Genomic DNA, 27787 nt, shown 5'->3' with positions numbered 1-27787 from the left:
AGGGTTATGTCATTTTGTGGCTAGGTGATGTTCATGTACCCTGGTAGCTAGTTTTCTGCCTGTTTATCCAATGTAGTGTTTGTTACAGTTCATGCACAGTATTTTATAAATGACATTAGTTTTGCTTGTCATCTGTATAGGGTTCTTCAAGTTCATTAGCTACTGTTTTAGTGTTTTAGTGTGTTGGTGGGTTTGTGGGCTACCATGATGCCAGGGGGTCTGAGTAGTAAAAATAATTACATTCACCTCTTCTTCCTCTCTGTGACAGAGATTGGAGTATCAAGTCCAGCACAGAACATTAATATGAGCCATACTTTTCACCAAAGTTCCTGAAAAATCTGAGCAAATTCAATTTTTTTAAAAAAGTCTGAATCAGACACTAAATGACATATACTAGAAGCCAAAGGCAAATAAACAAAATTACAACAAATTGTCTAAATATTAATAACAGACCATCATGATGAATTGTAACACAAAGATTGTGTGGTAAAGGAAGAATTAACGTGCAGAACCATCATCTCTCTGCACCCAGGACAGATGGAGATTGTAGCTTAGAGAAAGTGCACAGCCAGGCTAAAAGTCTTCATTTAATCTGAAAATGGCTGTCGATCATTTTAAACTCAAACCACATGCGGACTGGTGAGCCAAAACCTAAATGGGTACTTTCCCCAGGGTAACCAATCTAGCTGAGAAATAACTGATTGAGCTGAAAAGGAGGAGATGAGAAACAGAATTTCAGCAAAGAGAGAGGGAGAGAGCGATAGAAGTTATGGAAAAAGACAGAGGAGTTTTGAGTGAGGTCAGCTGTTAGTCGAGAAAGCATGTGCTTTTCAGTGATGGCAATAGCGTGGGTTCAGTTCCTGCACCAGCTGAGGTTACCGTGAAGGACTCTTCTTCTCAAGCTCCCCCCGGCCTACAATGTGGTGACCGTCAAGTTAAACCACCAGAAGTTGTCTTTCTCTTGCTCTAATGAGAGATAGAGATTGAGACTCTTTTTGTTTTGCCTAGGAGTTAGAAAAACAATCAAGGAGCAATGCAGCTGGGATGGAAACAGCTAAGGACTGTGGAGGTGTAACCAATGTGTGGCTGGCAGCATCATTTAGGGTAACGTCTAGGGTATTGTGTCCAGTTCTGGCTGCCCAATTATAGGAAGGATATTATTAAGCTAAAGTGGGTTCAGAAGACATTTACTAGGATGTTGCCAGGTAGGGAAGGTTTGAGTTATAAAGACAGGCTGGATAGGCTGGGACGTTTACACTGGAATGGAGGATGTTGAGAAGTGGGGTTTATAAAATAATGAGAGGTACAGATAGAGTTAATGATATCTGTCTTTTCCCTATGATGGGGGATTGCATCAAGTGGGAGCATATTTTTAAGGTGAGGGGACAGAAATTTAAAGCAGACATGAGGGGTGAATTTATTACACAGAGGGTGGTTCGTGTGTGGAATGAACTTCCTGAGCAAGTGGTGGGAGTGGGTACAGTTACAGCATTGAAAAGTCATGATGTAGAGAGGCCAGTGTTGGATGGGGGGGTAGACAAAGTTAAAAATTACACAACACCAGGTTATAGTCCAACAGGTTTACTTGGAAGTACTAGCTTTCGGAGTGTTGCTCCTTCATCAGGTAGCTGTGGAGTAGGATCATAGGACACAGAATTTATAGCAAAAGATTACAGTGCCATGCAACTGAAATGATATATTGAACACACCTGGATTGCTGCTAGGTATTTCATCTTTTTGAATGGGTTGCTGAGTTGAGATTGAAGAGTGTGGTGCTGGGAAACCACAGCCGGTCAGGCAACATCCAAAGAGCAGGAGAATCGATGAATCGACGATTCTCCCGACTCTCCTGCTTCTTGGATGCTGCCTGACCGGTTGTGTTTTTTCAGCACCGCACTCTTCCACTCTGATCACCAGCATCTGTAGTCCTCATTTTCTCCCTTCTGAGCTGAGATGTCACCATTTTTATAAAATCTTAAGTTATCTCAAGAGTGAGACTTAAAGGAAGTTCTAGGATTTTACATATTAATGAGCTGAAATCTGGAACCCATCCTGAAAGAGGAAAGACTTAGCAGCAATCTCGGTTTGTTCAATATATTGTTCGAATTGCATGACACTGAGATCTTCTGCTATAAATTCTGTGTCTTATGATTCTGCTTCACAATCACCTGATGAAGGAGCAGTGCTCCGAAAGCTAGTGCTTCCAAATAAACCTGTTGGACTGTAACCTGGTGTAGTGTGATTTTTAACAACGTTTAAAAGACACTTGGATAAGTACATGAAGAGGAAAGGTTTGGAGGGATATGGAGCAGACAAGTGGGACTACTTTAGTTTGGAATATGTTTGGCATGGACTGGTTGGATCGAAGGGTCAGTTTGCATGCTGTAGGTCTATAACCGAAGCACAGAACGCACCCAGACATGGCTAGCAAATTTGAAAGGAAGAGAATCTGTACTGGATGAGCAGGCAGTCCGCTGAACTGAAATTTCACATTTAATCAGAGACCAAGGGGTTGCATAGAGTCATAGAAATCTACAGCACAATAAAAAGACCCTTCCACCCATCGAGTCTGTGCCAGTTTTCAAATATTGCCGCAGCAGATGAGGAAACAACAATGTCCAGATTTAAAGGAATGCTGCCTATGCTCCTCCTGAATGAGCTGGAGGTCTTGCTGCTGAAACTACTTTTCTGAATTTGAAGGAAAACCGAAGCAGTTCCCAAATACCTCTAGGGCTGGTGGAGAAGCTGCATCCCCCAGCTTTCTGAAACCTATTTGGGGTGGACTCCACTGTTAGTCCCTGGTGAGATGTGAGATAAAACCAAGGTCCAATATGCTAGCAGTGGTCCAGCAGGAAATCCAGCACATGCTGGAGGATGATCTCGCTGAGCTCCCCCAGAACATTAGCCCCAGAGCAATGCAGCATGACTCTGCTTTCCTTCCTGGGCAATAAAGGCTGTGCCCAGGACAGATTATACATTGAGGACTGGACAGCCACTGAACTGAAGTGGACCACACAGTCTTTCCCAGCAAAGACTGATCATGTTTCCAAAGGTACTGCCCTCATGACCCTGTCATATACTTTGGATTTCACAACAGCACAACCCTTTTTGTTTTTATAATTTCTAACAAAGTGATGCAGGGGGGCCAAGGCTGAGTGAATACGCTCAGCTGTATCTTGCAAGCTTTTAGCCTAAAAAAACCCTTCGTTCTCCAATGTCCTGTGCCATGTACAAGCCCCAGAGTACAGCAGGCATAGACATCTCCCCTGCTGTCTATGGGAACGATGGAGAATCTTTATATTTCCTCTTCTTCATGAACATGTTTTAAAAAAATGAAGTAGATGTTTTTACTCTCTCTAATGGTTAAGAGGAACCAGAAAAGAGAGAATTCCTTATTTTTTTTTAAACCATGACTTCTCACTTAAATGTTCTTAAAATAGATTCTTACTGGATTTTAAAATTGTTGCTATCGAACACAAAATAAGGAAGTTGACTGCTTCCAGAAAATCCTGAAATTACCAGGACACCTCCTGTGGTCCCACTCTCATTGCATTGTACAAGCATTTCAGTCAAGACAACCAGAGAAAGGGTAGATGAAACATCTACCTCTGCAATGTCTGAACAAAGGAGACCATTGAAACTCATTATTGAATGTGCTAATGACAGTGCAATTATCTGCTATCAAGCACAATGGCTTCTGTTGATGAGATATCAAAATCAAATTTTATCCAGACATGGGGAGAATGTGCAAACTCCGCACAGACTGTTGCCCGAGGCTGGAATTGAACCCAGGTCCCTGGTGCTGTGAGGCAGCAGCGCTAACCACTGAGCCACCATGATGCCAAAAGAGCACAAAGAGTTATCACATACCTTTGATCTCAATATTTCTTGAAAGCCTGATTTCTACGTAGAGACCTATATTTCCTCTCCAAAGTGAACCCAGTTTACAATAAATAACCTTCCCCAGTAATGCAATTCCATTGGTTTCCTGTGAAAGTGCACAACCCTCCATTGCATTGACTTATTGACCTCTCTAATTAGAGTCATAGAGTAACAGAGATGTACAGCACAGAAACAGACCCTTCAGTCCAACTCATCCATGCTGACCAGGTATCCCAATCTAGTCCCACCTGCCAGTCCTTGGCCCATATCCCTCCAAACCCTTCCTATTCATATACCCATCCAGATGCCTTTTATATGGTGAAATTCTACCAGCCTCCACCACTTCCTCTGGCAGCTCTTTCCATACACATACCACCCTCTGTGTGAAAAAGTTGCCCCTTAGGTCTCTTTTAGATCTTTCCCCTCTCACCCTAAAACTATGCCCTCTAGTTCTAGACTCCCTCACACCAGGGAAAAGACTTTGTCTATTTATCCTATCCATGACCCTCATAAAACATAGAGCATAGAACATAGAATATTACAGTGCAGTACAGGCCCTTCGGCCCTCAATGTTGCGCCACCCTGTCATACTAATCTGAAGCCCATCCCACCTATGCTATTCCATGTACGTCCATATGCCTGTCCAATGACGACTTAAATGTACTTAAACTTGGCGAATCTACTACCGTTGCAGGCAAAGCATTCCATACCCTTACTACTCTGAGTAAAGAAACTACCTCTGACATCTATCTTACACCTATCTCCCCTCACTTTAAAGTTGTGTCCCCTCGTGTTTGCCGTCCCCATACTTGGAAAAAGGCTCTCCCTGTCCACCCTATCTAACCCTCTGATTTTATAAGGTCACCCCTCAGCCTCCGACGCTCCAGGGAAAACAGCCCCAGCCTGTTCAGCCTCTCCCTATAGCTCAAATCCTCCAACCCTAGCAACATCCTTGTAAATCTTTTCTGAGCCCTTTCAAGTTTCATAACATCTTTCCACTAGGAAGGAGACCAGAATTGCAGGCAATTTTCCAACAGTGGCCTAACAAATGTCCTGTACAGCCGCAACATGACCTCCCAACTCCTGTACTCAGTACTCTGACCAATAAAGGAAAGCATACCAAACGCCTTCTTCGCTATCTTATCTACCTGCAACTCCACTTTCAAGGAGCTAGGAACTTGCAGTCTAAGGTCTCTTTGTTCAGCAACACTCCCGAGGACCTTACCATTACGTATATAAGTACTGCTAAAATTTGCTTTCCCAAAATGCGGCACCTCACATTTATCTAAATTAAACTCTATCTGCCACTTTTCAATCCATTGGCCCATCTGATTCAATGACTAATTCTGAAAACTTTGATTAGAAGCAATTTATAACTTCCCTCCGTTCTCTTTTGTTGTTTGGAAGCATGTGTGAATGCATTGCAAACATCTTTCTGCATTTTTTAAAAAGCTGTAATAAGCCCCACTTTATTTTAACCTGAAAGAATTTGCTGTGGGTAATTTTTAAGAATTGGACTTCGCTCATAGACTTTGGAGAAACGCACTAATGTTTCAAGGAACAAGAAAGTAAATTAAAAGCATCTCTATCACAGAGAGAGAAGGATTAAATTCATTCTGTTCCCTTTGTTGTGTGGTATCTCATTATGTTGTGTACCTTTCAGAGACATGCTCATGACAACGTCATTGTATGACACCATGTGACCTGAACGTTTACAGGTGTCAGTCTCCACCTTAACTGGGACCACTTGAATCATGACATGTTGGTGAATATATAGAAACATAGAAAAGAGGAGCAGGAGGAGGCCATTCAGCCCCTTGAGTCTGTTGCACCATTCAATATGATCATCCAACTCAGTCCCCTGTTCCCACTTTCTCTCCCATACCCTCTGATGCCTTTAGCCTCAAGAACTGCCTCTTTCTGTAATTGAGTAGCTTAATAGTAGCTGAGACACTGAAGTTCTTGTGAGTTTAACAGTTAATGCATTGAGTTCCTTTGCTGAAATGACAGTCCAAGGAGGTGGCAGCTGTAGCAACATAAGCCAGAATGAGGCACTGGCTGCTTTGGCGTGGTAGGCCCAGCGTCGGGTTTGAGCCCAGCTTGGGACCCTGCAGCTTCAGCAGTGCCAGCATTGCTGAGATTGACCCAGCGTGGACTCATGGCACCGACAAAGTTGGTGGAGGCAAGATGGTGCCAAACTTGCAGCAACAGTGTGGCCCAGGATGTGGCTGAGCCTTGGTACCCAATGGCGGAGGTGGTGGTGTTCCAGTGGTGTGCGAGGACCCCGGGCACCTGAGTGTTTGCAGACTGAGTGGCGGACCCTATGGCTTTGTTTTTCTGGTGGTGAGGCCTTATGGCAGAGGCAGGGGGAGCAATCTGGATGTTTCCTTTCTTTATGGCTGTTTCTTCTATTTCTTTTTCTGTTTTTAATGCTGTCTTTTGTATTCTAAGATGGCACTGGTGAATATCAACTTGTACACTTTTAACTGTACTCCTGTATTCTTGTACTCAAGTACATGTGACAATTAAATCTAAATCTAAAAGTCTGTTGAATCTTTCAATACCACATTGCCCAGTCTAGTTCTTATGAGAGTCAGGAGAAGTGTTGGTACATCAGGCATAAACACTCTGCTGGAGGCAATGCCAACACCACAGGGAGCAGTTTATACCTCTACCTCCAGATCGTGTGTAACGTATTCATTTAAACGGAGGTTTGTTAATGGACAGAAAGTGTGGAGTTGAAATAAATGGAGCATTTTCAAGTTGGCAGGCATAATTAGTGGGATGCTGCAAGAATCAATACTGAAAACATAGAACATTACAGCGCAGTACAGGCCCTTCGGCCCTCGATGTTGCGTTGACCTGTGGAACCAATCTGAAGCCCATCTATCCAACACTATTCCATTTTCATCCATATGTTTACCCAATGATCAATTAAATGCCCTTAACGCTAGCAAGTCTATACTGTTGCAGGCAGGGCATTCCATGCTCCTACTATTCTATGAGTAAAGAAACTACTTATGGCATCTATCCCATATCTATCACCCCTCAGTTTAAAGTTATATCCCCTTGCGCTAACCATCATTTTCTGAGGAAAAAGGCTCTCACTGTCCAACCTATCTAACTCTCTGTTTATCTTATATATCTCAATCAAGTCACCTCTCAATCTTCTTCTCTCTAATGAAAACAGCCTCAAGTCCCTTAGCCTTTCCTCATAAAACCTTCCCTCCATAGCAGGCAACATCCTAGTAAATCTCCTCTGAACTCTTTCCAAAGCTTCCACATCCTTCCTATAACGTGGTGACCAGAACTGCATGCAATATTCTAAGTGCAGCCACACCAGAGTTTTGTACAGCTGCAGCATGACCTCATGGCTCCAAAACTCAATCCCTCTATCAATAAAAGCTAACACACCGTATGCCTTCTTAACAGCTCTATCAACTTCGGTGGCAACTATCAGAGATCTATGTACCTGGACACTGAGATCCACACTACCAAGAATCTTACCATTAGCCCAGTACGCTGCATTCCTGTTGGGCCTTATCTGTTGAAATCTCTATCAATAACATATTGTTTATGAGTTAGGATAAGGTGGGGAAGGGGAGATGAGGAAACTGATGAAACCGACATTGATCCCTTGTCTTGGAGGATCCCAAGGTGGAACATGAGGTACAGTGAAGAGACAGGCTGCCAATTTGTGGAACATTTCAGAGAACATCTCCAGGACTCACACCTATCTGCCCCACCATCCCGTGGCTGAACCCTTCAACTCCCCCTCCCACTCCATCAAGGACATGCAAGTCCTCGGCCTTCTCCATTACCAAATTCTAGCCACTCGCTGTGTGGAGGAAAAATGTCTTGTCTTCCGCCTTGGGACCCTCCAGCCACACAGAATCAATATTGATTTTACCAGTTTCCTGATCTCCCTCCTCCCACCTTATCCCAGATCAAACCCTCCAACTTAGCACTGCCCTCTTGTACTGTCCTACCTGTCCATCTTCCTTCCCATCTATCCACTCCACCCTCCTCTCTGACCTATCGCCTCCATCTACCTATCGCACTGTCAGCTACCTTGCCCCCAGCCCCACCCCCCCGAGAAACTTTGATTCTCCTGCTCCTGAAATGCTGCCTGGAGGAGAGAGAGAGAGAGAACCTGCACAGTTACCGCCTTTGCTGTTTGAATTCGTGTATCGCTGGACATCGGAGTGCATCTGGGAAAATTAACAAACAGTGAAATTCACAACTAATCTTGGAGGAACTGTTGGGCAAAGTTCACAGCACAGAATCAGATAAGTTAATTGTTGTTTTAAGTCTGTCCAAGAGAAAGGCTGCAGTAGTGAGTATAATGGATTCTTTCTTGAATATATGTCTTTGGAGATAAGTCACTTGATTCAACTTAAAATATAAACCATAACTATTAATTTAACCTGGGGCAGTGTTTGTAGAGGAATAAGATGGTGTTATTTTCTGGGTCTGTAGATTGTGAAGGAGCAAAAATGGCCTTTGCAGTGATATGTACTTCTTGTCAGACGTGGGAGTTTAAAGAGAATTTAAGAGTTACTGGGGATTATATCTGCCATAAATGCTGTTGGATGCAAATCTTATCAGATCGAGTGGATCGGTTGGAGAGACAGATAGAAGCGATGAGGAATTTGCAACAGCAACAGTATGTGATGGATGGCAGTTATAGGAAAGGGGGAAAGTCTCAGATACAGTCACATAGATGGGTTAACTCCAGGAAGGGTAAGGGAGGTAGGCAGCTGGTGCAGGAGTCTTTTGTGGATATACCCATTTGAAGCAGTTATGCTGTTTTGGTAAATATAGGGGGTGATGGATTCTCAGGGGAATATAGCATGTACAGCCAAGTTTCTGGTATTGAGACTGGCTCTAATGCAACGAGGGGTACGTTGGCTTCCAAGAGATCAATTGCGTTAGGGGATTCTGTAGTCAGAGGTACAGACAGACGTTTCTGTGGCCAGCAGAGAAAAAGCAGAATGGTGTGTTGTTTCCCTGGTGCCAGGATCAAGGATGTCTCAGAGAGGGTGCAGAATGTTCTAAGGGGGAAGAGCGGCCAGCAGGAGGCCATTGTCCACATTGGAACCAACGACATTGGAAGGGAAAAGGTTGAGATTCTGAAGGGAGATTACAGAGAGTTAGGCAGGAATTTAAAAAGGAGGTCCTCAAAGGTAGTAATATCTGGATTACTCCAAATGCTACGAGCTAGTGAGGGCAGGAATAGGAGGATAGAGCAGATGAATGCATGGCTAAGGAGCTGGTGTATGGGAGAAGGATTCACATTTTTGGATCATTGGAATCTCTTTTGGGGTAGAAGTGGCCTGTACAAGAAGGACAGATTGCACCTAAATTGGAAGGGGACTAATATACTGGCAGGGAAATTTGCTAGAACTGCTTGGGAGGATTTAAACTTGTAAGGTTTGGGTGGGGGGGTGGGACCCAGCGAGATAGTGAGGAAAGAGATCGATCTGAGACGGGTACAGCTGAGAACAGAAGTGAGTCAAACAGTCAGGGCAGGCATGGACAAGGTAGGACTAATAAATTAAACTGCATTTATTTCAATGCAAGGGGCCGAACAGGGAAGGCAGATGAACTCAGGGCATGTTTAGGAACATGGGACTGGGATATCATAGCAATCACAGAAACATGGCTCAGGGATGGGCAGGACTGGCAGCTTAATGTTCCAGGATACAAATGCTACAGGAAGGATAGAAAGGGAGGCAAGAGAGGAGGGGGAGTGGCATTTTTGATAAGGGATAGCATTACAGCTGTGCTGAGGGAGGATATTCCCAGAAATACATCCAGGGAAGTTATTTGGGTGGAACTGAGAAATAAGAAAGGGATGATCACCTTATTGGGATTGCATTATAGACCCCCCAACAGTCAGAGGGAAATTGATAAACAAACTTGTAAGGAGATCTCAGCTAGCTGTAAGAATAATAGAGTGGTTATGGTCAGGGATTTTAACTTTCCAAACATCGACTGGGACTGCCATAGTGTTAAAGGTTTAGATGGAGAGGAATTTCTTTAGTGTGTACAAGACAATTTTCTGATTCAGTATGTGGATGTACCTACTAGAGAAGGTGCAAAACTTGACCTACTCTTGGGAAATAAAGCAGGGCAGGTGACTGAGGTGTCACTGGGGGAGCACTTTGGGGGCAGGGACCATAATTCTATTCGTTTTAAAATCGTGTTGGAAAAGGATAGACCAGATCTAAAAGTTGAAGTTCTAAATTGGAGAAAGGCCAATTTTGACGGTATTAGGCAAGAACTTTCGAAAGCTGATTGGAGGCAGATGTTTGCAGGTAAAGGGACGGCTGGAAAATGGGAAGCCTTCAGAAATGAGATAACAAGAATCCAGAGAAAGTATATTCCTGTCAGGGTGAAAGGGAAGGCTGGTAGATATAGGGAATGCTGGATGACTAAAGAAATTGAGGGTTTGGTTAAGAAGAAGAAGGAAGCATATGTCAGGTAGAGACCGGATAGATCGAGTGAATTCTTAGAAGAGTATAAAGGAAGTAAGAATATACTTAAGAGGGAAATCAGGAGGGCAAAACGGGGACATAAGATAGCTTTGGCAAATAGAATTAAGGAGAATCCAAAGGATTTTTACAAATATATTAAGGACAAAAGGATAACTGGGGAGAGAATAGGGCCCCTCAAAGATCAGCAAGGCTGCATTTGTGTGGAGCCACAGAAAATGAGGGAGATACTAAATGAATATTTTGCATCAGTATTTACTGTGCAAAAGGATATGGAAGATATAGACTGTAGGGAAATAGATGGTGACATCTTGCAAAATGTCCAGATTACAGAGGAGGAAGTGCTGGATGTCTTGAAACGATTAAAAGTGGATAAATCCCCAGGACCTGATCAGATGTACCTGAGAACTCTGTGGGAAGCTAGAGAAGTGATTGCTGGGCCTTTTGCTGAGATATTTGTATAATCGATAGTCACAGGTGAGGTGCCGGAAGACTGGAGGTTGGCAAACGTGGTGACACTGTTTAAGAAGGGCGGTAAAAACAAGCCAGGGAACTATAGACTGGTGAGCCTGACCTCAGTGATGGGCAAGTTGTTGGAGGGAATCCTGAGGGACAGGATGTACATGTATTTGGAAAGGCAAGGACTGATTCGAGATAGTCAACATGGCTTTATGCATGGGAAATCATGTCTCAGAAACTTGATTGAGTTTTTAGAAGAAGTAACAAAGAAGATTGCTGAGGACAGAGCAGTAGATGTGATCTATATGGACTTCAGTAAGGCGTTCGACAAGGTTCCCCATGGGAGACTGATTAGCAAGGTTAGATCTCATGGAATGCAGGGAGAACTAGCCAATTGGATACAGAACTGGCTCAAAGGTAGAAGACAGAGGGTGGTGTTGGAGGGTTGTTTTTCAGACTGGAGGGCTGTGACCAGTGGAGTGCCACAAGGATTGGTACTGGGCCCTCTACTTTTTGTCATTTACACAAATGATTTGGATGCGAGCATAAGGGGTACAGTTAGTAAGTTTGCAGATGACACCAAAACTGGAGATGTAATGGACAGCGAAGAGGATTACCTCAGATTACGACAAGATCTGGACTGATGGGCCAATGGGCTGAGAAGTGGCAGATGGAGTTTAATTCAGATAAATGCGAGATGCTGCATTTTGGGAAAGCAAATCTTAGCAGGACTTATACACTTAAGGTCCTAGGGAGTGTTGCTGAACAAAGAGACCTTGGAGTGCAGGTTCATAGCTCCTTGAAAGTAGAGTCACAGGTAGATAGGATAGTGAAGAGGGCGTTTGGTATACTTTCCTTTATTTGTCAGAGTATTGAGTACAGGAGTTGGGAGGTCATGTTGCGGCTGCACAGGACATTGGTTAGGCCATTGTTGGAATATTGCCCGCAATTCTGGTCTCCTTCCTATCGGAAAAATGTTGTGAAACTTGAAAGGGTTCAGAAAAGATTTACAAGGATGTTGCCAGGGTTGGAGGATCTGAGCTATAGGGAGAGGCTGAACAGACTGGGGCTGTTTTCCCTGGAGTGTCGGAGGCTGAGGGGTGACCTTATAACGGTTTACAAAATTATGAGGGGAATGGATAGGATAAATAGGCAAAGTCTTTTCCCTGGGGTGGGGGAGTCCAGAACTAGAGGGCCTAGGTTTAGGGTGAGAGGGTAAAGATATAAAAGAGACCTCAGGGGCAACTTTTTCACGCAGAGGGTGGTACGTGTATGGAATGAGCTGCCAGAGGATGTGGTGGAGGCTGGTAGAATTGCAACATTTAAGAGGCATTTGGATGGGTATATGAATAGGAAGGGTTTGGAGGGATATGGGCCGGGTGCTGGCAGGTGGGACTAGATTGGGTTGGAATATCTGATCGGCATGGACGGGTTGGACCAAAGGGTCTCTTTCTGTGCTGTACATCTCTATATCTCTATGACTGGCTGTGCTTTTTTCCAGCACCACACTCTTTGAGTCTAAGCTGTGGAGGCCTGGGTTCAAGTTCCACCTACTTCAGAATTGTGTAATAACATCTGTGCACAGGCTAAACAAAAAAAGGACAAAGGCATTGAGCAATATATATCCAAGAGTTGGGTGGAAAAGTAAGCTGTGAGGAGTAACAGTGTGGTGGATGCGGATAGAAACAGGTTGGATGATTGAGCAGGAACATGGCAGATGGAATATAATTTGGTGAAGTGAGAGAATTTATTTACTTTGGAGGCAAAAATAAAAAGTGCAGAATATATTTCTGAGACTGAGGAATGTTTGCACTCAGCTGTCCTGGGCGTCTTATACATGAACATTTGGAAATTAACATTGAAATGATTGGAAAGACAACTGGGATATTTATCACAAAGCGATTGAGGCATATACAGAACTGTGACATGTTCATAGCAAGAGTGTTGGTGCTGGCTGGAACATAGGAACATAGTTACAGGAATAGGCCATTCAGCCTCTCAATCTGTCCTACCATTCAAAGAGGTTAAGTCGGACCTGTGGCTGAACTCCATAGACTTGCCTTTGTTCTCTTTGTTTATTTTCTTTGCCCCAGGAAGGATATTCTTCTCCCAGAGAAAGTAGAACAAAGATTCAGGAATCCAGTTCCAGGCATGAAGGGACAGTCCTTTGGGGATTTTTAGATAAAAATTATGTGTATGTCCTCTGGAGTTTAAAACATTGTTGGGGATAGAGGGAAATGTAATAAAATTCTTATGTGGCTTGACAGAGTAAATATGAAAATTGTTTTCCCCTGAAAAGGGATTCTGGAGCACATGATCACAGTTTTGCAGTAGCATGGTGGCTCAGTGGTTAGCACTGCTGCCTCTCAGCATCAGGGATACGGGTTTGATCCCACACTCATTGACTGTCTGTGTGGAGTTTGCACATTCTCCCTGTGTCTGCGTAGATCTCCTCTCACAGTCCAAAGGTGTGCAGGTTACTTGGATTGACCATGCTAAATTGCCCCTTGTGTCCAGAGATGTGAAGGCTAGGTGGGTTATTCATGGGAAATGCAGGGTTACCGGGATAGGGCAATGGGGTCGGTCTGAGATGGATGCTCTTCAGAGGGTAGGTGTGGTTTTCATAGGCTGAATGGTCTGCTTCCACAGTCTAGAGATTTTATGAATAAGGGCCAGCTTCTTAGAACTGAAACAAAAAGATTTGTTTTCACTCAGTGGGTTGCGAATGTTTGGAACTCTCTGCCCCCAGGAGGTTCTAGATATTCAGCTATTGAGGACACCATGGAGTTGAGTTTCCAGGTGTTTGTTCCTGAGGGAATTCAGGGATATAACACAGGAAGGTGGAGACGAAGTTGAAGATCAGTCATGATCTCTCTGAATGACGAAATGGACTCGCGGGGCCAAATGACCTATTCTTGTTCCTACTCCTAATGTTCTCCCTTATATAATAACACTCTGTGTATTATGGAGCATTACGCTCCTGATGTACTGTACAGCACCATATGTTACTGTTATTAATGACATGTAGCCAGGCTACAGGGTGACAGCAGATTTAGAGAGAAATTTACGGCCTGTTACATACAGAGGGATTGGTTTGGAGTTGGAAGGGAGTATTATGGTACCATTGGCCTCTCAGTGTATATTAGAGTCTCTGCAAAAAATTAACACCTTCATCAGACCTTGCAGTTAATCTGAACACCTACTTGTTAATGTTAGTCACACAGTTCACACCGTCGAACCAGAAAAGCTGGAAATTTGACCTGAAAACATCCCAAACGTGTTTCGTGGTTCAACTACTGTACAGAGAAATGTGAAAGTCAAAAACATCTATTATTTTCTCTGTTTATTTTCAGTGGATATAGGATGAAATTTGAGGTCCAAGTAAAATGAATAATAATGAATGGCAACACAATTAAATCTCCCTGTCTCAACCCACCTGCTGCTGGTTTATTCAGAGCATCATTATACCTATGCTTAACTATTCCATCACACTGTCAGCTGGTCAACCATATTCCACTTCCCCAAAACTGTGCCTCTACTGGGTCTTAACTTACAGCAAATCCTGTCCCCTATTACCCGCAATGCTCACCGGCTCCTGCTCAAATAATATCTTTATGTGAAAACTCTCATCCCTTGTTTTCAAATCCTTCCATGACCTTATAATCCTTTATCTCTGAGCCAAGATTAGAATGGTGCTGGAGAAGCACAATGGGTCAGGCAGGGTCTGAGGAGCAGGAAAATCGATGTTTCAGGCAAAAGCCCTTCATCAGGAATGAGGAATGTTTTGTGGCTCAGTGTCACGATTTGTTTTATGCTGCTCCTTGAAATATTGTCTTACATGAAACAGCTATATAAATATAAGATACTATTGCTTGCTGTATCTTAAATGTATGACACAGCCTAGATAACTGTCCACTGAGGTTAGCTGCCCTCTGCTTTCTCTTTACCAAGTGTCAATGTAAGACACAGACCAGATCGGGATGGATGCTAGAACATAGTGGGATCCCAGTAAAATCCCCATGGAGGTAGGACAGTCCATTCTACCCTGCCCCGACTTTGTGTTTAGACATTTTTCCATATCTTATTTTTGAAACATCTGACTCGACATTTCTAAACAGGCATCCAGTCTAAATTCTCCAACCATTGGAAATAATTTCTCTCACACTACTCCATATCGCTTTATAACTTGAAAACTTTGATTAAGTCACCCTTTAACTATCTAAATTCTAGGGAGTGACAACTGCAGCATGTGTAATCTCTTATTATAATTTAACCTTTGCATTCCATGTATCACAGACCTGTGGCTGCAAAGGGATCAGGGCTGGGAATTAAATATCCAAGGTTACACATCGTACTGAAAGGACAGGCAGTTGGGTGGGCATTGTCATAGAACATAGAACATAGAACATAGAACATAGAACATAGAACATAGAAGAATACAGCGCAGTACAGGCCCTTTGGCCCTCGATGTTGCGCCGATCCAAGCCCACCTAACCTATACTAACCCACTATCCTCCATATACCTATCCAATGCCTGCTTAAATGCCCATAAAGAGGGAGAGTCCACCACTGCTACTGGCAGGGCATTCCATGAACTTACGACTCGCTGAGTGAAGAACCTACCCCTAACTTCAGTCCTATATCTACCCCCCCTTAATTTAAAGCTATGCCCCCTTGTAATACCCGACTCCATACGCGGGAAAAGGTTCACACTGTCAACCCTATCTAACCCCCTAATCATCTTGTACACCTCAATCAAGTCACCCCTAAACCTTCTTTTCTCTAATGAAAACAGCCCCAAGTGTCTCAGTCTTTCCTCATACGATCTTCCTTCCATACCAGGCAACATCCTGGTAAACCTCCTCTGCACCCGTTCCAGTGCCTCCACATCCTTCCTATAGTATGGCGACCAAAACTGCACACAATATTCCAGATGCGGCCGCACCAGAGTCTTATACAACTGCATCATGACCTCAGGACTCCGGAACTCAATTCCTCTACCAATAAAAGCGAGTACGCTGTATGCCTTCCTCACCGCACTATTTACCTGGGTGGCAACTTTCAGAGATCTGTGTACATGGACACCAAGATCCCTCTGCTCATCCACACTACCAAGTATCCGACCGTTAGCCCAGTACCCCATCTTTTTGTTATTCTTCCCAAAGTGAATCACCTCACACTTAGCTACATTGAATTCCATTTGCCACCTTTCTGCCCAGCTCTGCAGCTTCTCTATATCCTGCTGTAACCTGCCACATCCTTCCTCACTGTCAACAACTCCTCCGACTTTCGTATCATCCGCAAACTTGCTCACCCAACCTTCTAACCCCTCTTCCAGTTCATTTATAAAAATGACAAACAGCAATGGTCCCAAAACAGATCCTTGCGGAACACCGCTAGTGACGGCACTCCATGAAGAAACTTTGCCATCAACTACTACCCTCTGTCTTCTTCCATCCAGCCAATTCCTAATCCAAACCTCCAACTCACCCTCAATGCCATATCTCCGTATTTTCTGCAGTAGCCTACCATGGGGAACCTTATCAAACGCCTTACTAAAATCCATATATACCACATCTACCGCTTTCCCCTCATCAACCTCCTTCGTCACCTTTTCAAAGAATTCAATAAGGTTTGTGAGGCACGACCTGCCCTTCACAAAACCATGCTGACTATCCTTGATCACATTATTCCTATCCAGATGTGCATAAATCCTATCCCTTACAATTCTCTCTAAGACTTTGCCCACAACAGAAGTGAGACTCACCGGCCTATAGTTACTAGGGTTATCCCTACTCCCCTTTTTGAACAAAGGAACCACATTTGCTATCCTCCAGTCTTCTGGCACTACTCCTGTAGACAAAGAGGACAAAAAAATCAAGGCCAATGGCTCTGCAATCTCCTCCCTTGCTTCCCAGAGAATCCTAGGATAAATGCCATCAGGCCCAGGGGACTTATCTATTTTCACCTTTTCCAGGATTTCCAACACCTCTTCTCTACATACCCCAAAGCCATCCATTCTACTTATTTGTGACTCAGTATTCACATCGACGACAATGCCCTGTTCCTGAGTAAATACTGAAGAAAAGTATTCATTCAGTGTCTCCCCAATCTCTTCCGCCTCCACACGCAACTTCCCACTACTATCCTTGACTGGACCTATTCCTACCCTAGTCATTCTTTTATTCCTAACATACCTATAGAAAGCCTTAGGGTTTTCCCTAATCCTACCGACTAAGGACCTTTCATGTCCCCTCCTTGCTGCTCTTAGCTCTCTCTTCAGGTCCTTCCTGGCTACCCTATAACTCTCAATCGCCCCAATTGAACCTTCACGTCTCATCTTGAGATAGGCCGCCCTCTTCCATTTAACAAGGGATTCCAATTCCTTATTAAACCACGGCTCCCTCGCACGACCCTTTCCTCCCTACCTGACAGGTACATAATTATCAAGGACACTCAATAGTTGCTCCTTGAACAAGCTCCACATATCATTTACACTCTTTCCTTGGAGTCTACTTTTCCAAGCCACACATCCTAAGTCATGCCTCACCGCATCATAATTTCCCTGACCCCAGCTATAACTCTTGCCCTGTAGTACACACTTATCCCTCTCCATCACGAGAGTAAAAATCACCGAATTATGGTCACTATCCCCAAAGTGCTCACCTACCTCTAATTCTAACACCTGGCCTGGTTCGTTACCCAGAACCAAATCCAGTATGGCCTCACCTCTTGTTGGCCTGTCTACATATTGTGTCAGGAAACTCTCCTGCACACATTGAACAAACACTGACCCATCTAACGAACTTGAGCTATAGCTTTCCCAATCAATATCAGGAAAGTTAAAGTCCCCCATAACAACCACCCTATTACTGTCACTCATCTCTTGAATCACCTTCCCTATCCTTTCTTCAATGATTCTAGGACTATTAGGAGGCCTGTAAAAGACTCCTAACAGGGTGACCTCACCTTTCCTATTCCTAACCTCAGCCCAAACTACCTCAGATGGCAAGTCCTCATCCATCGTCCTTTCCACCACTGTAATACTATCTTTGACAAGCAATGCCACACCTCCCCCTCTTTTACCCCCACCTCTGATCCTACTAAAACATTTAAATCCTGGAACCTGCAACAGCCAATCCTGTCCCTGTTCTAGCCATGTCTCCGTAATAGCCACAACATCGAAGTCCCAGGTACCAACCCACGCTGCAAGTTCACCTACCTTATTTCGTATACTTCTTGCATTGAAGTATACACACTTCAAGCCACTTTCCTGTTTACAGACACCCTCCTTGGAAATTGATGCCATGTTCCTAACCTCCCTACACTCCAGGCCCTGCACCCTGAAGCTACAATCTGGGTTCCCATGCCCCTGCAGAGTTAGTTTAAACCCCCCCAAGAGCACTAGCAAACCTCCCCCCAAGGATACTGGTGCCCCTCAGGTTCAGTCAGAAATGAAATTAAATCGATAGCAACAAGTGTTGAAAAATGTAGATTGTATGTGGATAGAATTGAAGAACTGCAAAGGAAAAAAGACCCTGATGGGAGTTCTGTACATACCTTCAAACAGTAGTCAGGACGTAAGAAGAAAATATATCAGCAGATTAAAAAAGGTGTGTAAGAAAGGCACTGTCACAGTAATCAGGGGGGCTTCAGTGTGCAGGTGGACTGGGTTGGGAGCTAATCTCAAGCAGAGGACTTTGTGGAATGTCTGCAAGAAGACCTTTGGAGCAGCTTGTGGTAGACCCCACGAGGGAACAGGCAGGTCTGGATTTGGTGATGTGTAATGAGGCAGACTTGATTAGGGAGCTTAAGGTGAAGGAACCCATTGGGGCAGTGACCATAATAGAATTCATCCTGCAGTTTGAGATGGAGAAGAAGGAATCAGATGTAACGTTATTACAATTGAGTAAAGGTAACTACAAAGGCATGAGGGAGGAGGAGCTGGCCAGAGTTGATTAGAAGAGAAGCCTAGCAGGAAAGATGGTGGAGCAGCAATGGCAGGAGTTTTTGGGGGTAATTCATGAGTTTCAGCAGAAATTCATCCCAAGGAAGGGGAGGACAGGACAATGTGCCTGACAAGGAAAGTCAAGGATGGCATAAAAGCAAAAGTAAAGGCACACAATGGGGTGAAGACTAGTGGAACGCCAGAGGATTGGGAAGCTTTAAAAATCAGCAGGGGATAACTAATGAGGGGGGAGAAAATGAAACATGAGAGTAAGTTAGTTAGTAATATAAAAGAAGATTGCAAGAGTATTTTGGGACATATAAAAGATAAGAGAGAGGCAAGAGTAGACACTGGGCCACTGGATAATGAGTCTAGAGAAGTAGTAATAGGGAACAAAGAAATGGCAGAGCAACTGAAAAGGTGCTTTACCTCAGTTTTCACAATGGAAGACACCAGCAGCATACTAGAACTTCAAGAGAGTCAGGGGCCAGAGGTGACTCTAGTGGTCATAGAGTCATAGAGGTGTACAGCACAGAAACAGACCTTCAGTCCACTCGTCCATGCTGACCAAATATCCCAACCCAATCTAGTCCCACCTGGCCCATATCCCTCTAAACACTTCCTATTCATATACACATCCAGATGTCTTTTAAATGTTGCAATTGTATCAGCCTCCACCAATTCCTCTGGCAGCTCATTCCATACGTGTACCACCCTCTGCGTGAAAAAATTTGCCCCTTTGGTCTCGTTTATATCTTTCCTCTCGCCCTAAACCTATGCCCTCTAGTTCTGGACTCTCCCACCCAAGGGAAAAGACTTTGTCTATTTATCCTGTCAATGCCCCTCATGATTTTGTAAACCTCTATAAGGTCAGCCTCCGACGCTCCAGGGAAAACAGCCCCAGCCTATTCAGCCTCTCCCTAAAGCTCAAATCCTCCAACCCTGGCAGCATCCTCGTAAATCTTTCTGAACCCTTTCAAGTTTCACAACATCTTTCTGATAGGAAGGAGAGCATCATTAAGGGGAAGATGCTAGGGGAGCTAAAAAGTCTGAAGGTGGATAAATCACCTGGACCAAATGGAATACACCCCAGAATTCTGAACGAGATAGCCGAGGAATGTTTAAAGGCATTGGCGGTGATCTTTCAGGAGTAACTGGAGTCAGAGAGGGTCACAGAAGCCTGGAAAATGGCTAATGTAACAGCCCTGTTTAAGAAGGGAAGGAGGCAGAAGTCAAGAAACTATAGAATAAAGAACATTACAGCACAGGAACAGGCCCTTCAGCCCTCCAAACCTGTGCAGCCACATTTTGCCTATCCATACTAAAACGGTCTTCATTTACAGGATCCGTATCCCTCTATTCCCTTTCCTATTCCTGTACTCATCCAGGTACTACTTGAATGCTGCGATTGTGTCTGCATCCACCCTCTCCTCTGGCAGCACGTTCCAGGCACTTACCACCCTTTGTGTGAACAACTTGATTCTCACATCTCTTTTAAATTTTCCCCCTCCCACCTTGAACCTGTGTCCCCCAGTAACTGACCCCTCCACCCTGGGAAAAAGCCTCATACTTCCCACTCTATCCATGTTATTCACAATCTTATAAACTTCAACCTGCTGCGTTCTGGTGAAAACAAACCCAGTCTATCCAACCTTTCTTCACAGCTAAAATCTTCCATATCAGGCAATACCCTGATAAACCTTTTCTGTACCTCGTCCAAAGTGTCCACATCCTTCTGGTAGTGTGGTGACCAGAACTGTACACAAGTGTGGCCTCACTAAAGTTCGATAAAGCTGCAGCATAACTTGTTTATCCTTACACTCAATGCTCCTTCCAATGAAGACAAACATGCTATAGACCTTGTTTACTACCTTAACTACCTGTGCTGCCACCTTCACTGATCTGTGAACCTGCACGCCCAGATCCCTCTGCATATCAATACTCTGAAGGGTTCTGCCATTCACTGTATAATTTCAACCTGTACTTGACCTTCCAAATTGCATCACCTCACATTTGTCCGGATTAACCTCCATCTGCCATTTTTCTGCCCATGCCTCCAACTGATCTACATCCTACTGTATCCTCTGACAATCATCCTCACTATCTGCAACTCTACTAATCTTTATATCATCCTCAGACTTACTAATTAGACCAGCTACATTTTCCTCCAAATCATTTATGTAGAGCATGAACAGCAGAGGTCCCAGCACTGATCCCTGTAGAACATCACTAGTCACAGCCCTCCATTCTGAAAAACATCCTTCCACCACTACCCTCTGTCTCCTATGACCAGTTCTGTATCCATCTTTCCAGCTGGTTAGCCTGACCTCGGTCGTTGGTAGGATTTTCCAGTCCATTATTAAAGATGAGATTGCAGAGTAGTTGGAAGTGCATGGTAAAATAAGGCTGAGTCAGCACGGCTTCGTCTGTGAGAGGTCATGCCAGACAAATCTGTTTGAATGCTTTGAGGATGTAACAAGCAGGTTAGACAAGGGAGAGGCAGAGGATGTGATCTATTTAGATTTCCAATAGGCCTTTGACATAGTGCCACACAGGGGGCTGCTAAATAAGATAAGAACCCATGTTGTTAGGGGCAAGGTACTGGCATGGATAGAGGATTGGCTGACTTTCAGAAGGCAGAGAGTGGGGATAAAGGGGTCTTTTTCAGGATGGCAACCAGTGACTAGTGGAGTTCCACAGGGGTCAGTGTTGGGACCACAACTATCCATGTTATGCAGTAATGATCTGGATGAAGGAACTGCGGGCATTGTTGCTAAGCTTGCAGATAACACAGAGGTAGGTGGATGCACAGGAAGTGGGGATGAATATTGAGGAAGTGGGGAGGTTGCAGAAGGACTTGGACAAGCTAGGAGAGTGGGCAAAGAAATGGCAGACGGAATACAATGTGGGAAAGTGTGAGGGTATGTATTTTGTGAGGAAGAATAGAGGTGTAAACTATTTTCTAAGTGGGGAAGGGCTTATGAAATCTGAAGCACAAACGATCTTAGGAGTTCTAGCTCAGGATTCTCTTCAGGCTGGCTTTAAGGGAGGCAATGGCCTAGTTGTATTATCACTAGACTGTTACTTGAGACCCAAGTTGTGTTCTGGGACTGGGGTTCAAAGGCCGCTTTGGCAGTTGGTGGTGTTTGTATTCAATAAAAATCTGGAATTAGGAGTCCATTGTCAATTGTCATGACCAGAAATCCATTGTCAATTGACAGAAAAGCCCATCTGTTCATTAATGATGTGCTGGTGTTGGACTGGGGTGGACAACATTAAAAATCACACTACACCAGTTTATAGCCCAACAGGTTTATTTGGAAGCGCTGTCTTTCGGAGCACTGCTCCTTCATCAGGTAGCTAGTGGGGCAGAATCGTAGACCACTGAATTTACAGCAGAAGATCATAGTGTCATACAACTGACGCAATGTACTGAACATACCTAGATTGTTGTTAAGTTACCTTTTTTTCATACTGATAAAACCTTAAGTTGTCTCTGGACTGTGATTTGAAAGAAGTTCTGGGATTTACATATTAATCAGTCGAAACCTGAACTCCCATTCTCAGTGATTAAAGATTTAACAGCAATCTAGGTTTGTTCAATACATCACATCAGGTGCATAACACTTTGATCTTTCACTATAAATTCTGTGTCCTATGATCTTGTTCCACAGCTACCTGATGAAGGAGCAGTGCTCCAAATGCTAGAACTTCCAAATAAATCTGTTGGACTCTCCCCTGGTGTTGTGTGATTTTTAATTTGGTTCATTAATATCCTTTACAGAAGGAAACTGCCATCACGTGTCTGGCTTACACGTGACTCCAGACACACAGCAATGTGATTGACTCGGAACTGCCCTCTGGGCAATTAGGGATGGGCAATAAATATTGACCTAGCTGGTGATGCCCTCACTCCATGAAGGAAAAAAACATACTGGCTCAGTTGGCAGTTAGGAAGGCATATTCAATGTTAACATTCATTTTAAGTGGGCTAGAATACAAGAGCAGAAAACGTGCTACTGAGGCTATATAAGGCTCTGGTCAGACTGCATTTGGAATATTGTGAGCTCCATATCTGAGGAAGGGTGTAATACTATTGGAGGAGTCCAGAGGAGGTTCACAAGAATGATCCTGGGGATGAAGGCTTGTCAGATGAGGAGCTTTTGAGGATTCTGGGTCTGTACTCGATGGAGTTTAGAAGGATGAGGGGGTATCTAATTGGAACTTACAGAATACTGAATGGTCTGGATGGAGTGAACATGGAGAACATATTTCCACTTGTAGCAGAGACTAGGACCAGAGGGCACAGTCTTAGAGTGAAGGGGCAACCCTTTAGAACAGAGATGAGGAGGGATTTCTTCAGTCAGAGGGTGGGGAATCTGTGGAACTCACTGCCACAGAGGGCTGTGGAGGCCAAGTCATTGAGTGGATTCAATACAGAGATAGGTTGGCTTGTGTTTGGTAAGGGGATCAAGGGTTACAGCAGGAAGACCATGATTGAATTGTGGAGCAGACTTAATTCTGCTCCTATATCTTGTCATGTTAAGATGTTATCATTCTGATAAACTTATGATTCCTTCTATCCAAGGTCAAAGTTCGAATGTATGCTTCTTAGAGCTGCTCAATATACTGTAACTGTGATCTAATCAAGGCTTTGTTTCCTCAGAGAGTGACAGCTATCCAGTTATACACAAATCTTCTCATTAAGATGCTCCACCTTCCAGTCACCTTTTTGATTAGTGTCTGCAACTGTCCATGACATTTTGATCATCTTCTTGCCCAAACCCTGAAACCTTTTGGACCTCTTGTAGTTCCATCTTTACACCATGCAGAATGTTCCAAGATCAATCAAACTTTGGTTGACTTCACATTTTCCTGCACGTGCCATTTGCCAGTTTTGTCTGTATATTTAACCTATCTTTGCAATCAGATACTCCCATCTATACTATCTGATCTGCTGTTGAAAATTACATGGTGGAGGATAGAATTGGAAGAAATCTCTCCACACTTTCCTACTCATTTGTTCATAGGAACACATTACAAATGTATGTCTCCTAACTCAACAGCACAAATTCAGTGTACTGACTGAAGTTAAATACAATGAATGTGGAATATGTGGCAAATAACTTACCTTCTAACTCTCCAAAGCCTGTTCACCATCCACAAGGCACAAGCCAGGACTGTGATGGAATACTCCCCACTTGACCTGGATGGGTGCAGCTCCAACAACACTCAAGAAGCTCAACGCCATCCAAGACAAAGCCACCCGGTTAGTTGACACCACATCCACAAACATCCATTCCCTCCACCACCAATCTGCCATCTGCAAGACACACAGCAGAAATTCACCAACGATCCTCAGACAGTACCTTCCAAATCCATGACCGTTACCATCCAGAGGGATAAGGCAGCAGATACATGGGAACACCACCACCTGCAAGTTCCCCTCCAGGCCATTCACCATCCTGACTTGGAAATATATTGCCGTTCCTTCACTGTCTCTGGGTCAAAATTCTGGAATTCCCTCCCTAAGGGCATTGTGTGTCAATCTATAGCACACAGACTGCCACGGTTCAAGAAGGCAGCTCACCATCACCTTCTCAAGGGCAACTAGGGGCAGGCAATAAATGCTGGGCTCAGCCAACAATTCTCACATCCTGTAAGAAAGTAACAATTTTTAAAAAGCACCCTGAATAAGTTTTGAGTTTTATCTCTCGTTCGATCATCTGAGTAGCTCCTTGCTGTGTCTTCCAGCCAGTTTCCTAATAACGTCAATAAAAGGCCTTTAATTTCTTAGCATTTGACTTTAGCTAGCAGTTCTCATTAAGAATTTTATCAATACATTTTGGAAGTCCATATAACTAACATCTATAGACCTTCCTCTGTTCAACACTTTAGATACAGCTTTAAAAGTTTCAAACAAGATCATTAGGCATAGCCTCCTAGTTCCTGAAGAAGGGCTTATGCCCGAAACATCGATTCTCCTGTTCCCTGGATGCTGCCTGACCTGCTGCGCTTTTCCAGCAACACATTTTCAGCCATAGCCTCCTAGTTACAAATCCATGCAAATCCCTTGACTGAGCTGAACATTTTCAGGGATAAATTGAGCCCAGTCATTGTTTCTTTAATTATGGGAGTATCTAGTAATTTCCTAATAACTGGTTTTAGGCTAGACCACCTGGAGTTCACGAGTTTCCCTTTTCCATGATTTTTAAATAACAGAATGCCATGGGTAATTTCCCAAACTAAAAGAAGGGTCCCATAATCAAGTGAACTTCAGAGGATTATAGTGTGGGCAGCTGTAATAACCTTGTCTGCGTCTTTTAAAATTCTTAGGTAGAAATCAGCTGGTCCTGTGGAGTTACCATGACTTTCTCCATTACCATTCACCTTAATTTTGATCAGCCCATCTTTCTTTGATGTTAGTATTTTTTCATGATGTCCAAAGTGTTGATCTCTTTGTGTACAGTAAATCCTGGTGCAGAGGAATCACTCCCCATTTGCTTTCTTCCTATTGCTATTTCAATGTCACTGTAATCGGTTCTCAGGAAGCTCATTGCTCCTAATTGCCCTTGGTTTCCTCATAACAGAACAAAATATTGTGCTAAATCTTACAGGTTTTTCACTAAGTGCAAGTTGTATTGAATTTTTTGGAATGATTCTTAACACACGCCCCAGTAAGATTTTTAACCATGTCTGACCAAACACATCTAGCAAGAGATATAGCTGGGGGAGGGGCAATTACCATTCGATTAGGCAAGATTTAGGATGCATAGGATGGGAAAGGAAACTGCAGGGGATGGGCACAATTGAAATGTGGAGCTTATTCAAGGACCAGCTACTATGTGGCCTTGATAGGTTTGTACTGGTCAGGCATGGAGGAAGTTGTTGAACGCGGGAGCTGTGGGTTACTAAGGAAGTTAAATCTCTTGTCAAGAGGAAGAAGAAGGCTTATGTTAAGATAAGATATAATGACTCAAGGCGTTTGAGAGTTACAAGTATATCAAGAATAAAAGAATTACTAGAGTAAGATTAGGATCAATCAAGCATAGTAGTGGGGAGTTGTGCATGGAGTCACAGGAGATAGGGGAAGCGCTAAATGAATACTTTTCGTCAGTATTCACACTGGAAAAAGACAATGTGGTCAAGGAGAATACTGAGATAGAGGCTACTAGACTAGACAGGATTGAGGTTCACAATGAGGAGGTGTTAGCAATTTCGGAAAATGTGAAAATAGACAAGTCCGCTGGGCTGGATAGGATTTATTTTAGGATTCTCTGGGAAGCCAGGGAGGAGATTGCCGAGTCTTTGGCTTTGATCTTTATGTCGCATTGTCTACAGGAATAGTGCCAGAAGACTGGAGGATAGCAAATGTTGTTCCCTTGTTCAAGAAGGGGAGTAGAGACAACCCTGGGTAATTATAGACCTGCTAGACTCACTTCAGTTGTGGGGTAAAGCATTGGAAAAGGTTATAAGAGATAGGATTTATAATCATCTAGAGAGGAATAAGTTGATTAGGGATAATCAACACTGATTTGTGAAGGGTAGGTCATGCCTCGCAAACCTTATTGAGTTCTTTGAGATGGTGACCAAGCAGGTAGATAAGGGTAAAGCGGTTGATGTGGTGTGTATGCATTTCAGTAAGGCATTTGATAAGGGGTACCAGACTATTCAGAAGGACCAGACAGGAAGGTAAGGGAGGTGGTGTAGCTCTGATATTCAAGGACCGACATCACAGCAGTGCTGAGAGATCATATAGGTTCTATGGAAAATGAGGTTCAATCCATTTGGGTGGAAATTAGAAATTCTAAAGGAAAAAGTCACTAATAGATATTGTCTATAGGCCACCAAATAATAACATCACATTGGGGCAGGCAAGAAACGAAGAAATAACTAATGCCTGTAAAAACGGTATGGCAATTATCATGGGGGATTTTAATCGACATGTAGATTGGTCGAACCAGCTCAGTCAGGGTAGCCTTGAGGAGGAGTTCATTGAGTGTCTTCGTGATAGTTTTTTTGAACAGTATGAAATGGAACTGACAAGGGAGCAAGCTATCCTAGATCTCGTCCTGTGTAATGAGACAAGAATAATTAACAACTGCATAGTTAGAGATCCTTTTGGAAGGAATGATCACAGTATGGTTGAATTTAGAATATAGATGGAGAATGTGAATATAAAATCCAATACTAGGGTCCTGTGCTTGAACATGTTTACAGAGCAGCGAGGAGAGAGGGCGGAGAGAACCGAGGGCTGCCGGGAAGGGACAGCGCGAGAACTGTCTTTAAAGCAGCAGCAGAGGCAGAGGCCACAGAGAGAAGCAGAGGCTGCTGGGTATATATTTGGGCAGCGGCTAAATCCCAACCCACCCTCCTCCTCTAACCAAATAAAAAGGACTCGTGTGTTGCTAAGGTAAGGCGTTTCAATTAATATTTCTTGTATATCGTGTGATTAATTAAAAGTTTACTGTTAGTTGGTTAGTTGAGTAAGACCATGGAGAAGTATTAGAAATTATTTATAAATTTGTATAAATTAATTAAATAAGGAGAGATGGCTGGCCAGGTGATGTGCTGTAGCTGTATGATGTGGGAGCTGGCTGATCCCATTGTGAACGGCAGTGACCACATCTGCAGCAAGTGTTGGTTGCTGGAAGAACTCCGGATCAGAGTTGATGATCTGGAATCTGAGCTTCAAACACCGGCATGTCCGGGAGGGGGAGAGTTACCTGGACACTTTGAGGCAGTCACACCCGGCGATTTAAGTAATTCAAATTCAGTTAATGATCAGGAACAACAGGGTGTGACTGTCAGTGAGGCAGGTAGAGGGATTCTGAGTTCAGGAGTGGAGGAGCCTCAGCCCTTGGCCTTGTCCAACAAGTATGAGATTTCAGCTTCCTGTATGGATGAGGAAAAGGGTGTGGACAGGATGAGCCAGCTGACCACGGCACCTTGGTAGAAGGCCATTCAAGAGGGGGGAGCAAAAAGACAAGTAGTTGTTTTA

The 27787-nt window shown here is 43.7% G+C and overlaps 1 long non-coding RNA gene across 1 annotated transcript in view; it reads left to right on the top strand.

Moving 5' to 3' along the window:
* Positions 1–27106, top strand: part of LOC148145065 (uncharacterized) — a 72509-nt gene extending 45403 nt beyond the window's left edge. The window contains exons 2-3 of the long non-coding RNA XR_015750875.1: positions 23935–24055; positions 27007–27106. This is a non-coding gene — a long non-coding RNA (uncharacterized LOC148145065). The remainder of the gene's footprint in view (positions 1–23934; positions 24056–27006) is intronic.
* Positions 27107–27787: the final 681 nt, after the last annotated feature.

Source organism: Chiloscyllium plagiosum, unplaced genomic scaffold (genome assembly GCF_037043375.1).
Source record: "Chiloscyllium plagiosum isolate Xiang-an unplaced genomic scaffold, Cpla_swu_hap1 HiC_scaffold_26, whole genome shotgun sequence".
NCBI lineage: Eukaryota > Metazoa > Chordata > Chondrichthyes > Orectolobiformes > Hemiscylliidae > Chiloscyllium > Chiloscyllium plagiosum.
Note: the sequence above shows the minus strand (reverse complement) of the source record. Positions and strands in the feature narration are given on the sequence as shown.